General features: G+C 50.7%; 1 long non-coding RNA gene and 1 pseudogene across 1 annotated transcript; one reads left to right on the top strand and one right to left on the bottom strand.

Annotated features, from left to right (window-relative positions):
• Window positions 1-593: 593 nt before the first annotated feature.
• On the bottom strand, window positions 594-1,360 carry LOC109741439 (xyloglucan endotransglycosylase/hydrolase protein 8-like; annotated as a pseudogene).
• Window positions 1,361-4,282: 2,922 nt separating this feature from the next.
• LOC120964135 (uncharacterized) lies at window positions 4,283-6,460 on the top strand. The gene is made up of 2 exons (XR_012183763.1): window positions 4,283-4,997; window positions 6,069-6,460. It is a non-coding gene; the product is annotated as an uncharacterized lncRNA (long non-coding RNA).
• The last annotated feature ends 1,204 nt before the right edge of the window (window positions 6,461-7,664 follow it).

Raw genomic sequence — 7,664 nt, 5'->3', positions numbered from 1 at the left:
CCGATGGATAACTTTCAAGATGTGTCTCTGACAAAAACATCACCTGAGGGTTGCATGCTCGCTCGACATCCAGTAGAGCTCGAACTGCCGCGGCGTTCTTAAGCCCGCGACAATTCCAACTCAAGACTTTCATGACGACCGGTCCGCCTGCGACGAGGAGACCGTACACCCGGTATTCGACAACGAAGAAACTCTCGGTCGGCGCAGCCGCCGGAGGACAGCAGATCTCCACTTTACAGTGGTGATTAACAAAGAGGACTCACGGTCAGCGGAGCCGTCGGAGGACATCAAACCCTAGCTTCCTCTGCCAGGGGACAGAAAACTAAGAAGGGAGTACCTCGTCAGTACATCAAGCTAGCCGCACGAGAAGGCCACAGCCCACAGGATCAGCGGCCGCCGCTGGCGGGCGGCGACGCGCTAAACCTAATCGCCAGGAACGTCGCTTCCGGAAAACGCTTCAATCTAATCCCTCTAGGTAAGAATAAGTAATGAAATCAAGAACACATAGAGCTGACCCAAGACCAAGAAACAAGGAATGAATCGACAACGAACAATCTGCACAAGTGGGGCGTGAACTCAATCAGTTCAGTTGTTCAGCCGCGGGAGCACTCGGCGGGGAAGCCCTGCGGGAATCGCCAGCCGTCGTCGCAGCAGTCGTAGCGCATGTAGTCGCTCGCGCCTGGCCCATGCGACGGTGCCTTGCTCGGCGTCGTCGAGCTGCCGGTTCATCCAGCGGTCGGTGCCAGCGGGGCAGGAGAGCGGGCTGCCTTCCCCGCCGTCCGCGGGCAGGCAGGCCGCAGGCGTCGGCGGAGTAGGCGCGGTAGGAGACGACGAAGGGCGCGCCGGACCAGTCCACGGGGACCTTGCCCTTCTGCGTCGCCCAGTAGCTGCCGTCCCAGAGCGTAGCGTGCACCGACATGGGCTTGGCGCTCGGGTAGGCCAGGTCGGCGTAGCGCCTGAAGGAGCGGATGTAGAGGAGGTTCTTGTCGTTCCAGATGGTGGTGTAGGTGTGGTAGTCGGCGGCCGGGTCGAACCATAGGTCCAACTGGTGCTCCTTCTTGCCATCGTCGTTGCCCCACACGACACACGTTGGTGTTGAGCACCATCGGCTGCCCCATGGAGTTGCCTAACCGGCAACTCAGGCGGCCATGAACTCCATGTCGATCTCGTCGTGCCCGGGGCCGTCGCCCGACGACAGCTGCAGCAAATAGCAATGGCATCAGTCAATCTGACTCTGAACCATGTATAATGTATTCTGTGCTCGGATCTGAGTCGAGTGGATTACGTACGTAGAAGGAGGTGACGGTGCCGGCGGAGTTGCCGGGACGAGCTTCATCTGGATGCTGAACTCGCCGTAGAGTTACTTGCGCAGGGAGCCGACGCGGTGGTGATCATGCGTCATCGCGCTCGGCTCTGACCGCTGTCGCCGTCTTTTCCCCGGGCCGTAGACGCAGATTTTTAGAGCACGTGCGCCGGGGCCGTGCTATCCTAGCGGTCGAAGCGCTGCACTGTATCTCAAGATGGTCGACGCGCGATGCCGACTTAGTGTACGTATTACCCTGGCATATGGGCTGTCATGGACCTTGTCGTAGTAGGGTAACAGCTACTCTCTCCGTTCCAAAATACTTGACTTCCATTTATCCAAAAATGGTTGTACCTATATACTAAAACATGTCTAAATACATCTATATTTTGATAAAGGGAATGCAAGTATTGTGGAACGGAGGGTGTAGATGGTAGGCTATGCACTTTATCGTCTTCCACCTGTCCCCACACACCGACGCCGACCCGTGAACCAAGTTGCAATGCCGGGTACTGGGGCACACCACTGGTAGAAAATGGGCCTTTAGTCCCGGTTCGCAAAGGCCTTTAGTCCCGGCTGTGCAACCGGGACTAAATATGCGCGACTAAAGACCCCCCTTTAGTCGCGCCTCTTACGAACCGCGACTAAAGGCCCGTCCACGTGGGCGCCAGGGGTCCGTCGGGGCGGAGGACCTTTAGTCCCGGTTCTCGTGGCTAACCGGGACTAAAGGCCTCCTCCGCAGGTTTAGGGTTTTAGCCCCCCTAAACCTGTTTTTTTGGCGAATTTTTTTAATTTTTTTAATTTTCAAATTTCTGAATTATTTTAACCTCTAATCTCTAATCACCACCCCTCATCACTGCTCAATTTATCCTCTAATCTCTAATCACCCCTCATCATTCCAAATCATCTAACTTCCCGGACGGTCACCCATCCTCTCACTACTCCAGCCTGAGCACGCTTAACTTCCGGGTTCTATTCTCCCTCGTTTCCAAGTCTGCACTTGTTGTTTTCCTGACAATAGTAGGATGTCAATTCTATTAACCCTCAGGAATTTAGCTTGAGCATGAAGTGACACATTTCACTGTTTGAGTTTGAAACTATTGTTTTAAAAAACAATAATTATTTAGTAACACTAATATTTCTGGAATAATTAGTTTGACCATTGTTTGACCATTGTTTGACCACTGTTTGACCAGATTTGACCAAAATTTAAAAAAAACTGAAATAATTATTTAGTAACACTAATATTCTAGAATAATTAGTTTGACCATTGTTTGACCACAGTTTGACCACAATTTGAATTTTTTTGAATTTTTTGCCTCTCCAGATCTTAAAAGCCCCGTATCTTTTTTCTGTTAGGTTTTTGAGGATTTTGAAAATGTTTAACGGGGTTCCCCCGGTTAAATTCGGATGTAACTTTTTGAGTAGATGATTTTTCATATAAAAAACTTTTTCATCCGAGTTCGTATGCAAAAGTTATGCCCATTTTAAGAAATTCCAGAGAGATTTTGCAAATAAAGTCGAAATTCATATTTGTTAATTTTCCCAACAACTAGACCACATATCACATGAGAAACTTATTTTATTTTATTTCTTTGACATTTCCATCATTTTCTTTTGGTTTTTCTAAAACTGAAAAGGCGGTCCGGGGGGGGGGGTAGAGTTTGATGGGCCCTTTAGTACCGGTTGGTCTAGCCAACCGCGACTAAAGGCCTTCGGGCCAGCCTGAGGACCTTTAGTCCCGGTTGGCCAGGCCAACCGGGACTAAAGCCCCTCCCGTCCGCCAGCTGTCGACCGAGCGCGCTGGGCCCAGATAGTTGGTCGCGGGTCTCCTCCCGAACCGCGACTAAAGACCCCTTTGGTCGCGGTTCGATTATTTTGGGGACTAATGGGGGCGTATGGAAGCCTCTTTTTCTACTAGTGCACACCGGTCCGGCGCACTCTCAGCGAGCACCGCATACGCATGCTGCAAGGGCCGTCACCATCATCTTTCATAGATCCATCTTCAGAGCAGATACTCACGCATCGACCTTGCCAGGCCTCTCTGCCATCGGTGCCACCATGACGTCAGACAACGTCATCCTCCTGCGCAAGTTCATCTCTCCACATCGGACGCCGAGTCTCCACATCGCCACGTCGTTGAGATCCACCGCCATCAATGTGTAGGATGAAGCATCGCTCCACCAAAGATGTCGTCCACTGGTCCCTCGAGCCCGTGTACACCTCCAAGAATGATGCCTCCAAGAGGAAAGCGACACAAGAGCGCCACTGTCATCTAATCTAATGATCTAGGGTTTTTCCTCGGAGATAGCATATAGTGGTCTGGAGCTTCTCCACGGCGATGCCTTCAAGAAGGGAACGACACAGAAGAGCGCCTCCACCGTCGACCTTGGCAGCTAGCTGAGAGCAGGTTTTCACCCAGAACTGTTCGAAGAGTCTCCATCAAGCATCTTGTGCACGGACCGCCACCATCTCTGCCGGGGACTGGACGAAACGGATCTACGCCGCCGCTGCCTGACCGGCCGACCGGCCGCGACACCACCACAGTGCCTAAGCAGCTGGCGCCGTCAGGCCCACCGCGCTTGCCTGTCGCCGTGGACCAGATCCACCGGCCCGCCCAAGCTCATCTGGGCCCGGTAAGACCTGCGATCCCAACCGCCGCCACACGGGCGCCTACGTCGCAGAGTGGCCACGCCTCCACTGTTGCCGCACCATGTACACCGAGGGGATCCCGCCGCTCCTTGCCGCCGAATCACCGTCGTGACCGCGTTGCCGTTGTCGCGCGAGGGAGAAGGCCCCGCCGCCGCCGTCAGCCCACAACCCAGGCTTCGCCGGTGTGATCTCGGGCGGCGGCGTGAGCGCCCCCCGTGTTGCCTAGGGCCACCGGCCGCCGCCACATCGTCCTCCATATTCTTCTGTCTGCAGCGTTGCTGGTCGTTGTGTTGGCCTTGTGGCAGATGTGGAACGCCCGCAAACCTCCCAAGCTTTGCTTTCGGTTTGCAAGATTTTGAACGTCCAAACCAGGCAGTAGACAGACGTTTGATGCACAAAAGTGAATCGCTAAAATGTGTCTGGACACCCTTAAAAAAATGTGTCCGAGCAGCATGGTCCAAACATTTACAAGCGATTCGATGGATCGGGTTGGAGTCGCCCCGAGGGAATGTCCGCTCCGAAGGAATGGCAATCGGCTATTCACCGCCGCTTTCCACGTTTACTTTTTTTTTTCGACTTTCCACGTTTACCTTTTTTCTAGAAGACTTTCCACGTTTACCTACTAGGAAGCAAAGGGGCGCTGGGCTTGTGTCCAACAGAGATACGGCCCGCGCAAGTTTCCCTAAAAAAAAAACACAATCCCCACGCGCGCCCCCGAAAGGCCGAAACCAGATCCGAAACCACGAGCCCAAGATTTTCCGTCCGTCGTCGCGCCTAGACTTCACCTGCCGGGATCGATCTGCTCCCACCAGCCGTCCGGCGTGTTCCGTCGATGGGATACTGGTTCTTCGGCGGCCACGGCGGCTTCTACATACCCTCCTATGACGGGAGCCAGTCTCGACCCGCTGGCCCTCACCGGCCGCTGCTGTATGGTACTGTGCCATACGAGGAGCAGATCCGCCGGATGGAAGAAGGCGTCCGCCTCCGTCAACGGCCACCGCCCAACCCCACAGTCTGGAAATACTTCAAGATCCTCACTAGGGTGCGCACTAGACAGACCCCCTTCCAGTTATCCTTTCACTCACCCCTCTAAATTATCCTTTTTAGTTTTGCTAAGTCTCAGTCGATTTAGACTTCGTTATGTCTCAGTTGATAATATCTTCTTTTGATTTTATATGTAGATTCTTGTAAGAAAATTATTTTCATTTTATTATATACTATATCCCTTAAAGTCTCAGTCGACTAAGACCTAGCCACACACATCCCTTTTCTTTCACAACCTTCCTTTTGCCTCTCTGAGTTATCTTCCTGTGTAACGTGCTTCCTCCGTAATAATCTATTAGATCATAGATAGAAAACTCAGATGACTGATTCCCGCTCGTGCATTTAGTTATTTATTATTAATCATGCATCAATCCATGGATTTCAGTACCTATCATTCGCTCGTGCATTCAATCCTTCCAACTACGCATCAGTCCGTGGATTTCGGTAGCTATCTGTATCTGTCGTGCTTGCTTTACAACCTCGATGTGCATATGATTTTGCAGTGTTTCGCAGCCACGATGATCATCGCAATGATGGCTTGGATATTCGTGAGGCGATATTTCAGTTCGGACCCTGATGTGCATGATCCCTATATCATGATGGGGCTTATCGTTTTTGCTCTCATACCAGTTGGACTCGGTTTCATGATAACACAAGAAGATGCAGAGACCTAGGACTAGGACACACGTACATGCTCAAGGGGAGGCACTGTCTAAGCCCGTGCGTTTCTCCAGTAGAGAGGGGATCGAGAGAAGGGGGAAGGAGACAGGCTAACTATATATAGTTGTTTAATTGGCCCTTTCTCACTCAAGTGCCCACGCAGATGGATGCAATCTCCGTTAACTGAACCTGATTTTACAGCCTTCCTTTTGCCCCTCTGAATTTATCTTCCTATATAACGTGCCTCCTCCGTAATAATCTATTAGATCATAGATAAAAAACTCAGATGTTTGATTCTACTCTCGTGCATTTATACTTCTTTAACCACGCACCACAGTCCATGGATTTCGGTAGCTATCTATATTTGTCGTGCTTGCTTTACAACCTCGCTGTGTATATGGTTTTGCAGTGTTTCATGGCCGCGATGAGTATCACTATGATGGCTTGGATATTCGTGGCGCGATATTTCAACTGGAATCCTGATGTGCAGGACCCCTACAAGATGATGGCACTGCTTCTTTGTTCTCTCATACCGGTGGGATTCGGTTTCATGATAACCGAAGAAGATCAGGGGGAGGCACCGCACGGTTGAATGGTGTGGATATGGCTAGGATTTGTGCATTTCTCTGGTAGAGAGGGGGTCGAGAGAAGGATAAAGGAGATACCAGAACTAGTTACTCTAGGTTTTCATCTGAAATTCTACTTTCCATTACAGAAGGAATCGGCATATATATGGTTGAGTACAATGATTCACTGCAGTAACAGTGGTTGAATTGTAAAGTTAAAAGCTTAACAGTTAAATGGTCGTTTTACTGGCCCTACTCACTCATGGTCTCATGCCCACTTAGATGGATGCAATCATGGTCGCCCGTTAACGGAACCCGAAGTTGTCAATTCTTTTAGACACTTGGCTCATCAGGCTTAACATGGGTGCACACCGGTGCTGACATGCATGCTTGTAATTGGCCTTGTATACAACATCTTCTGTGGGAATGCTTCATGGCGCATTTTACTACGAAATAAGCAATGCCATTGTTTATTACAAGAGAAATAATGAAGCCAGGGAATCTCCATCCTAAAACATAGTAGAATATATAGAATCATAAGCATGCCTAGCTAAAGAATGCGCCACTTAGTTTGCATGGACAATGCTGGAAGGAGATTGATCTGAAGCGACGAGCTCTAAGAACGCATTCATGCATAATCGCCGCCAAGGGACTCTCGACTTCAATAATACCATTGCAAGATTGCACAAGCTCTAGTGAGTTCAATTCCAACATGTGTGGACACCCTAGCTGCTTCGGTAATTCAAGTCCCTTCAATAATGCTAACGCTTACGTTGTGGTGCGTAGAGCAGATGGCCCAGTGCCCAAGCCACCGGCCCCAGTCATGATCTCACCACAGTCATTGTGAACGACAGCCCCAGGCGCAGCCGAGCCATCATCGAAGAAGGGAGCATCAACCTCTCTCGCAGAAGGAGTTGCATGGTTGGCATGACTTGGCAGGATAACTCTTGGATTCGCCAAATTGACACCTGCCTTGGCATTTCCTTGGAGCACATCCAGGAATTCGCCAACCCCTGTGAAAGGCTTTCTCATACTCACCACAGCTTGGAGAGTTTAGGCTTCCCCCAAGCACAAATTCTTGCCTGGCTTGTCATTCAAGATAGAGTTGGACGGCCGATAGGTTGCTCTGACGTGGATGGCTGAATTGTGGAGTGTGCCCTCATTTGTCACTGCCGCTACACGCGTTGGGTCTAGGTGGAGCTCACTTTTTGGCTTGGACTCCTTCACGTCATGATTCTAGATTGGGCATCTTATGGCCTCGGTGAAGGAGTGGTGGATTGAGATAACTAGTACGGTCGACCAAAACAGAAAGGCCATCTCCCCTTGAGGATGCTTGTCACATGGGAAATCAGGAAAGAGTGGAATGCCAGAGTATTCCGCGAGGGAGACTTGTATGAGATCTCACATTAGGTGAGATCGTGAGATCAAACCCAAAAATT

The sequence above is a fragment of the Aegilops tauschii genome, chromosome 5, assembly GCF_002575655.3.
Source record: "Aegilops tauschii subsp. strangulata cultivar AL8/78 chromosome 5, Aet v6.0, whole genome shotgun sequence".
NCBI lineage: Eukaryota > Viridiplantae > Streptophyta > Magnoliopsida > Poales > Poaceae > Aegilops > Aegilops tauschii.
Note: the sequence above shows the minus strand (reverse complement) of the source record. Positions and strands in the feature narration are given on the sequence as shown.